The sequence below is a fragment of the Sorex fumeus genome, unplaced genomic scaffold (genome assembly GCF_029834395.1).
Source record: "Sorex fumeus unplaced genomic scaffold, SorFum_2.1 ptg000073l, whole genome shotgun sequence".
NCBI lineage: Eukaryota > Metazoa > Chordata > Mammalia > Eulipotyphla > Soricidae > Sorex > Sorex fumeus.
This window is the reverse complement of record NW_026606130.1, coordinates 9,106,618-9,112,424: the sequence shown is the minus strand read 5'-3', so window position 1 is coordinate 9,112,424 and position 5,807 is coordinate 9,106,618. Positions and strand designations below refer to the sequence as shown.

General features: G+C 41.4%; 1 pseudogene; it reads right to left on the bottom strand.

The window, feature by feature from the left end:
* Nucleotides 1–2,936: 2,936 nt before the first annotated feature.
* Nucleotides 2,937–3,985, bottom strand: LOC130038115 (magnesium transporter NIPA2-like; annotated as a pseudogene).
* Nucleotides 3,986–5,807: the final 1,822 nt, after the last annotated feature.

Below are 5,807 nucleotides of genomic sequence, written 5' to 3'. Positions count from 1 at the left end.
CCCATCTTCCAGTAGCTAGACAGTTACACCCATCAACTGCTGTATAATCCCACCAATGGCCAAGATCCAGAAACTATAAAACCAAGCTCCCGGAAGCGCACAGCCGCATTTGCAGCTGCGCAGCCACTTATTGTCTAGTTTTCGCTCTCAGAGAACCAGGCAGGCTACCAAAAGTATCCTGCCCGCATATATGCCTGACTGGGAATACCTGTAAAGGTGATTAGAAGCTTCCCCAAAAGCCTCCATCCCTCTCGGAGAGTCTGGCAAGCTACTGAGAATATCCTGCCTGCACGGCAGAGCCTGGCAATCTACCCGTGGTGTACTCGATGTGCCAAAAACAGTAACAATGATGGTCATCATTCCCCTGACCCTGAGAAATCCCCCAATATGCCATCAGGCTACACTAGCATGTGACACAGATGAATGGGGAAGTTACTATTGCCCGCTTGAGCAAATAGATAAACAACGGAATGACAGTGATACAGTGATATATTCCACAAATGAATGCAGTCCTTTTATGTCTGTCCCTCTCTTTCTGACTAATTTCACTTAGCATGATACTCTCCATGTTGATTCACTTATATGCGAATTTAATGACTGCATTTTTCCTAACAGCTGCATAGTATTCCACTGTGTAGAGATACCAAAGTTTCTTTAACCAGTCAGTTCTCGGGCACTCGGGTTTTTTCGAGATTCTAGCTCTTGTAAATAGTGCTGCAATAAACATACAAGTGCACATGTCATTTCTACTGCACATTTTTGCATCTCCGGGATATATTCCCAGAAGTGGTATTGCTGGGTCAAATGGGAGGTCAATTTCTAGTTTTTTTAGAAACATCCATATTGTTTTCCCAAAAGGCTGAACCAGTCGGCATTTCCACCAGCAGTGAAGGAGGGTCCCTTTATCCACACTGGTTGTTTATCTTCTTTGGGATGTGTGCCGGTCTCTGTGGTGTGAAATGATATCTCCTAATTGTTTTGATCTGCATCTTCCTGATAAGTAGTGAAGAGCAGTTTTTCATGTGTCTTTTGTCCATTTGGATTTCTTCTTTGAGAAAGTTTCTGTTCGTTTCATCACCCCATTTTCTGATGGGATTGGATGTTTTCTTCTTTTAGAGTTCAACCAGTGTCTTGTATATCCTTGATATACCCCCTTATTGGAGGGGTATTGGATGAATATGCTTTCCCATTCTCTAGACTGTCTTCATATTTGGGTCACTGTTTGTTATGAGGTACAGACACTTCTTAGCTTATGATAGCACCATTTGTTTATCTATGTTTCCATTCGTTTGGTCAATGGCATTTTATCCTTGAAGATATCTTTGGTTTCAATGTCGTAGAGGGTTTTGCCTACCTTTTCTTCAATGTACCTTATGGATTCTCGTCTGATGTTGATGTCTTTAATACATTTTGATCTGTCTTTTGTGCATGGTATTGGGTAGAGGTCTGAGACCATTTATTTGCATGTAGCCTTCCAGTTTTGCCAGCACCATTTGTTAAAGAGACTTTCCTTGCTCCACTTCGCATCTCTTGCTCCGTTTTCAAAGATTATGCTCATATATTTGAGGGTATGTGTAAGGATGTTCAACCTTAGTCCACTGGTGTACTGGTCTGTTATTCTTCCAATACCATGCTGTTTTAATTATTACTGCTTTGTAGTACTGTTTGAAGTTGGGCCAGATGATGTCTCCATATTATTTTTCCTCAGAATCGCTTTAGCTATTCATGGACACTTGTTCCATATGAATTTCAGAAGTGTTTGATCAATTTCTTTGAAGAATTTCAGCAGTACCATTATAGGGATCCCATTGAATCTGTATAGTGCTTTAGGGAGTATTGCCATTTTGACAATGTTAATCCCCCCAAGCCATGAGCAGGAGATGTGTTTCCATTTCCTCGTGTCCTCTTTTACTTCTTGAAGGAGCGTTTTGTAGTTTTCTTTGTACCAGTCCTTTACCTCCTTATTTAAGTTGATTTCAAGGTACTTGATTTTCTGAGACACGATTGTGAACGGGTTTGCTTTTTTCATATGACTTTCTTCCCTCTTGTTATGTGCGTATAGGAAAGTTATGGCCTTTGGGGTATTGATTTTATAGCCTATGACTTTACTATACATGTTTATTGTTTCTACGAGTGTCTTGGTAGAAGATTTGGGGTTCTCTAAATATAGTATTATGTCATCTGCAAATAGTGAGAGTTTGATATCTTCTTGTTCAACATTGAGTTGTTTAATTTCCAGGCATTTTATTTGATCATCTGTTTCTGTGTGTGATTAACTTCTTTCTTCAGTGTATCGTGGTCTGATAAAAGAGTTGATACAATTTTTATTCTTCTGATTCTATGGGGGTATGTTTTGTGGCCCAGCACATGGTCTCTCTTGGAGAATGTTCCATGTGCACTGGAAAATAATGTGTATTCGGTTTGGGGGCATGGAAGGCTCTGTATACATCTATTAGCCCTCTCTCTTCTATTTCTTTGTTCAAAGTCAGTACTTCCTTGTGAAGTTTTAGTCTGGTTGATCTATCAAAACGGAGTAATTTTTATCAGCAAAAGACAGACAGAATAAGATACTGGAGTCGCTTCAGACTTGCTTAAATTAAAAAGTCTCGGAATAGTTAGAGAGGATGGAGAGGGAGGGCAGATGGACTCCTCAGATAAACCACCAATGGAAAAATATAGCATTTTCTAGAATGAGAATTGTCATTAATGCATTCTGTTTTGATGATGGAAATACCTCTACCATAATACAATGTTAATAGAAACTGCCCATGTGCTGAGTCCATTTTAGTGAGCTAAAATCAGGTTAAGAAAAGAAATTTTTTGGTCCATTTAGTGAAACCTTAAAAAAGATAGTCTCTGGAGCACAGATGAGAACAATACTTTCAGAAATGGCCACTCAGCATGCCAAGTGAGCAGTCTCCTTGCCTAGAAAGCTGTCAGGCTGCAGTTCCTGCGCCAGCATGGAGTTCCATCCCACAGGTCAGGCTCTCTTCCTCATCGTGGAGCACTTCATACACGTTAGAGAGATTGCCATTCACAGCTTTCTCCTCCCCCTGCAAAGACACAAGCAAGTTTGTGAGACTAAAACTGACGTCTTTGAAGGCATGCAACAAGAATATTCCCACAATGATTGTAAAGAAGCCACTCAAGGTACCAATGACATCAGCAGCAGGCATGTCGTACTACTACTTCAAAAGAATTGGCCCAGCAAGTCAAGATGGAGGTGGTGAAGAAGACATATCAGATGGGTGTCACGATGGACATGTTGAAGATGTCCAGGGCCCTGTTCAGGTAGTTGACCTTTGTCCTGACACAGACAATGAGACTCAGTGGCAGGACACAGATCAGTGGGTGGCACATCACAGGCTTCCCAGGGAACAGTTCTTCGATGCAGATGCCCAGGCCCTTCAAGCAGGAGACCTAGAAGGCTCCAATCACAGAGCAGATGGTGATGTACACAAGAATGTTGCTCTGGCCATGGTGTGGCCCCACCACAAACATTAGTATCAAAGATACAATGACCACAAGTGTTGCAAAACCTACAAAACCTGAATCGCTAGCTTGTGAGACATTTCATCTAGAGTCTCAATCTGTTCTTCCTTCGGAGCATGAATGACCATTACAGTGGACCCTAGGATACTTAGCATACATCCAATTTTCCCATGAAGATTAAGTCTTGCACTCAGAAAGTATGAAGAAAGAATGGCACTTACCAGGATGCTGAGTGCTCCTACGGGTGTCATGAGGGTGCCTGGTGCAAAGGCATATGCAGCAAAGTTGCGGCAAACCTCGCCTGCTCCCATTGACAGCAGTCCAGCCCACCACAGCCATTTTTAAGATACGCATGGCCGCCTTGACCTGCTTTCATGGAACCTTTCCTGGCAAGTTGCAGGAGACCTTTTTTTTTTCTTTTTTTCAAAATGAAACTCCTTCCAATGAATATGCTGGAGCTCATAGCCAATCCAAGAACAATATAAAAGTCATATTTTCACACCGCTGGTTAATTTCATTATTTAAGAAGGTCCCGTGAACCACACTGATCACAGAACAGTAAACAAATGGCTGGTGCTGGGGGCAGAAGAATGTTGTCGTCAAATCCGGATCCCAAAGCTGTAATTGGTGCTCCGGTCTGACCTGCTCCAGCTGTGCCCCGAAGGCTCCAGTGCACGGCTTCCTCCTTCCTCCACAGGCCTTCCCTGTTCTAAACGGTTCCATTCTGCAGCTCAGCTCTTCAATTCCTAAAAGATAAGTGTTTCTCCACCAAGGCCTGGCTCACAGGGCAAACAGTTCGGAGATCTGACCTCACGTGTCTGAAGGGGCGAGTTGTCTTGCTGACTCAGACACGGCACAGCTGGGAACCAGATGAGTCTGATGTGGTCTGTCAAACAGGGGGCCAGGGCAGGAGTGGCCAGATATAAGTGATCATCTCATTCCCTCGTGTGGGCGACACTTCTGTCTCCTCCAAGCTCTTCAAAGAAACTCCAGCAGATTTCGGGCCTCCCCACTCTGCGCCCACGCGGCCCGCAAGTCTGTGGCTGAGACCTAGGGAGAGTGCCACTGCGTCCATCAGGGAGAGCCTGGGGCAGCCGGCTAGCACGACCTTGAAGCCGGATGCTGCTGCCGCGGGGGCCTCTCCTAATATTTTCTTAAGATTGTGATTTCTGTTTGGAGTTGTCTCATTTTTCTCCTTTGCTTGAATACTCCTCTATTGTTTTCTTCAATTCAGTAAGTAGCTAATCATGATAACTTTGAAATCCACATATTGGGGATTAGAGAAATTTTCCATGATTAGGGTTGTTCCAGAACTTTGGTTATTAACCTTTAATGCAGGTGGGTTTCCTTACTTTTATATTATTTTTTTTACTACAACTGCCTCCAAAGTGTGGAACAGTGGATGGGAATAAGACTTTTGTTAAGTCTAGGGTCCTTACCTGGCAGGTGTGAGTAGTAGCACACAGGACTAGATAGTGTGTGAGTATGGAAGCTCCAGTCATTCTGGCAGACACTGGACATCCAGGTTCATTGGGATTTGGGATCTCTGATACCAGGGTTTACCTGGAAGTGAATACAGGGACTCTAACTTTTCCCCCAGTTATGCAGTGTCCAGATACTGGGTTGAGTTGTCATTATTCAATTAATTTTTAATTTAGGTATCACAGTATACAACAGCACTGGCATACTTATTTTATACGTCCAATGCTGCTACAACAATCCTTCAATCAGTGTGTCAAGATACCTCTACCTCTACTGTACATTAATATCTTATAAGGCATATAATATGTAGATAATTTTCTCATTGTAAGGACTGCAGAAATTTTACCATCTGTTTTCTTCTAAGAGTTTTAATGTTTCACGTTCATTTTTAACTATTTTTTGCACATGGTATAAAAATATAGGTCAAACTTCTTTCTTTTGCATGTGTATTTTGTATGTGTATATGCAGTTTTCTCAACACTGCTCAAAAGACCATACTGTCTTAATATCTAAGCAAAAAATGAAACAACCATATATGTGAACCTATTCCATTTGTCTCTATGTTTGTACTTATACAAATACCATGCTGTTTTAATACGTTAGATTCGTACTAAGTTTTGAGATAAAGAAATGTGATTTTTCCATTTATTCTTTTCTTAGTGTGTTTTGGCTATTCAGAGTCTCTGTATCACGTAAGTTTGTAAAACCACTTGTTGAAATCTTTAAAAAGAATGGGAAATCGATTAGAATAAAATAAATTACAAATAAAATAATAAAATTATTATTACAATTTTAACAATATTGTCTTCCAGTCAGTAAACAAATGTATTTAT